The sequence below is a fragment of the Gallinula chloropus genome (genome assembly GCF_964237585.1).
Source record: "Gallinula chloropus genome assembly, chromosome: 1".
Taxonomy (NCBI): Eukaryota; Metazoa; Chordata; class Aves; order Gruiformes; family Rallidae; genus Gallinula; species Gallinula chloropus.
This window is the reverse complement of record NC_140085.1, coordinates 120566910-120570159: the sequence shown is the minus strand read 5'-3', so window position 1 is coordinate 120570159 and position 3250 is coordinate 120566910.

Here is a 3250-nt window from a genome sequence, read left to right as displayed (position 1 = left end):
TTCAGCTTTTTGCCAAGCATAGTGAACCAGACTTTTTGGCACTCCTTCTACGTGATAGCTCATCTTTCTTTTGAACACCCGCGTCTGCTTTTCTCTCTGCCTGTTCCAGTCTGAGTGCATCTTCCTTGAATAAAAGTCACTGTTCACAAGAACTTAAAAGAAGTCTCACCAAGGTGCTGGGCTCTTCCAGTCACTCTCATCCCTGCTTTCACTCTGCTGCACCTTCCCAATGTTTCTCCCTCCTCTCTCTGCTTTCTTGGGTTTGCGCTTCCTCCTACCCCTTCTTATTTACACTGGTACCACTTTTGGTTCTGCTTCTTTTCTTCGCTGCTGCTTTTCTCATAGAAGGGCCAAATAAGTAAGAAGAGTGTTGGGTCCCCCTTCCCAAACCTCTGGATCTGAGGTGCTGAAGAATAGGCGGTCTGTGGGGAATAGGATTTATTGGGGCATTAGCTTGAGTGGAGCCGTCTGGCCCAGCCTGTCAAGCTTTGCAGCAGCTTCTTACTGCACAGCTCCGCTGCTGCTCTTCCATTCTCTACACATGCTTTGAAGGGCTTTCACAGGATTTTAGGGGTTGGAGGGGAACTCCAGAGATCATCAAGTCCCACCCCCCTGCCAAAGCGGGTTCCTTAGGTATCGGTGTGTAAGCAGTATGGGTAAGGCCTAATTTAGAAGATGGGAGAAGCAGGCCTCACTATCTGTCAGAGATATTTTCATGCCCTTAAATGTATTTTTTAAGACAACTGGTCCTGAGGCTGTATGGCTAACCCGTCTCCCATCTGTTGGAATTAGAGCCTCCGTCCTGGTGGGGTTCTGTCTGTTTGTTTGGAGGTAACGTGTTAGCACAGAAAGAAATATCTTAACTTGAAGTTTGGTTGAACTTCTGATTACACTCAGTTCTTTCTATGAAGGAAGTGACTATTCTTCTTTGCTGTGGTTCTCCCTTAAAGTCCAGATCTTGGTCAATGAAAAGGATAAAGAAGGTTTAAATGAGAGATGAAACCTTTCCATCATGTCAGGGCATGACATTAGCTGGTCGCTGGCACGTTCCACACCACAGTGACACCGTACTTATTTTTGTGTGCTAAATGCTGCAGCAAGGGTAGTTAACGAATAAATGAGTTGAGGTTGAATCCTTGAGGGAATTTCAAGTGGAACAAAAACTAATGTGAAAGTTGAGCCTGGAACAGCCTCGACAGTGTCCCTTTAAATTACACTTAATAAATACCACAGAGCTGAAGTGTTCTCTGGTTATGCATATATTTGTAACAAATGGTTGCACAAATATTTGGCTCCTAACAATGAACTAAATGGCATGACATTTGCCTGGGAAAATTAATTACTTTAACATGTGTTGTATAAAATATGAGATAATCATGTAATGTATGTGTGTACTGTAGAGTGTTGCTGAGTGACTAAGTTATTACCAAAGGAAATTTATGAGAAATAAACAAGAAACACTCGGAGATGCTGTAAATGTCATGTAATGCTCAAGGGCCTTTTGCGGCTGAATAATTTTCATGTGGATGAGGAGGACAGGACTGTGCAGTGAAAAGTCAAGTTGGAATGAGTTAATCTTTGTATTTGCACGTATTTTTATTGGTATTTAATTTGGCTGTGATGTTTCTGTTTCAGACTGTAGGGCCGGCTCATAATGACGATGACAAGATCAAATCAGACTAAGCTTAGTGATCCAGCGTGGTCTCAGCACCAAATTTTAAACTGTTTATGTTGAAGAAGAAAAGCTGCCTATTAAAGCAGTGGGGAACAAAGCATTCCTGATAGGCAAATCATGGCTGCTGGGTTGGGCAAACTCTTACTGCTTAATTTACATGACTTTCTGGGAAGGTGAAGTAATCTTTAGAGGTCTTGCCTGTAAAGAGATGCTTCTCTGTGCGACTGTCACATCTCACAAGCGGGGAAGGTTCAGCAACTGCCTGAGCTCTGCCCTCCCCTCCTGTTAGGATGCTCCACAGAGTCTACACGAGGCTGCGTTCACGAGGAAGAAGTGGAAAGCACTGAACTGGAGAAATGTGAACTGGCGAGGGAAAAGCAGATGCGTTCATTGCTTCCCAGGCAAGAAGTGTGGAGTGGATCTGATCTCTAAATAGCAGCAGGAAATAATACAGTACAAAACCCATATCCATTATGGTTGTCCTTTTTCCTCCCTAAGAAAGGGGGTAGATGATGCTCTTCTGTGAGCAGCTAGCAGAATCATTAAAAAAAACCCAAAACACAGGGCTTATTGGTTTGGGGGGTGGGGGGATATCTTAAACTACTCCACCAGTTAGGAAGAACATGATAAACTAGGGCATAGCCTGCTCAGCGAGTGTGTCACTGGCATTTTGTCATTCGGCAGTACAGAAAGCAGCTTCCCAGGTGGCAATCCTGAGCCTGCTGCTGCCACGGGAGAGGGACAGCCAACAAGTGTGAAGGGTGAGGACAAAGTTGGTGAGATACTTACAGGTTCTGTAAGCCTCAAGGAATGAACTGAGGGCACAGGACTTGAAGACAGCAGATGTTAATGAAAACAGAGGATATTAGCAGGTAAATTCTGCTGGGAATTAAATCTGTGGAAGAAAAGAGCTCCAGACAGAGTTAATGGTTCATTTAAAGAAATAAATAAATTAAAAATAAATAAAAGGCAGTAGGAGCAGAATCATAAAATATCCCAGTGTGTAGAAAGGATAGAAAATGCAGAAAGAGATATCTGTGAAATCACAAGCTCTTCAATGATATCAAGTACAAGAAGGGAGTGTGCAGAACATAGAAACTAGGTCAAATATCTAAAAATGAATGTTAAAAAAAAAACACCTCAGCGTGAGCATACGGAGACAAAATCAGTAAGCCTATGGCACAAAATAAAATACTTCTATTCTTTGCTTATACTAATAAGGTATTTTAAGGGTATATTTTTATAGTAACAAAAAAGGAAACCAAGGAAATAATTACTCTACAGGCAGGAAAATTGGCAGATGATGCTGAGAAGCTCAGAGAGCTTTGGGACTTTTTTGAAGAAGACTAGAAGAGGACAAGCGTAGTGCTTCCCTTAAAAGGAGGGGCAGAGAATTGTGGAGCTGGGGAACTGGAAATAGTCACCATCCCTGTAACTCCTGAGGAAAGACTAAAACAAATAATCAGTCGCTTTATAACTCCATGAATTTTGGAAATGAGATGCAGCTGGATATAATTTGCCTTTTTCCAAACCCACCAAATTTCCTTTTATGACAAACTGGCATCGTAGGTATGA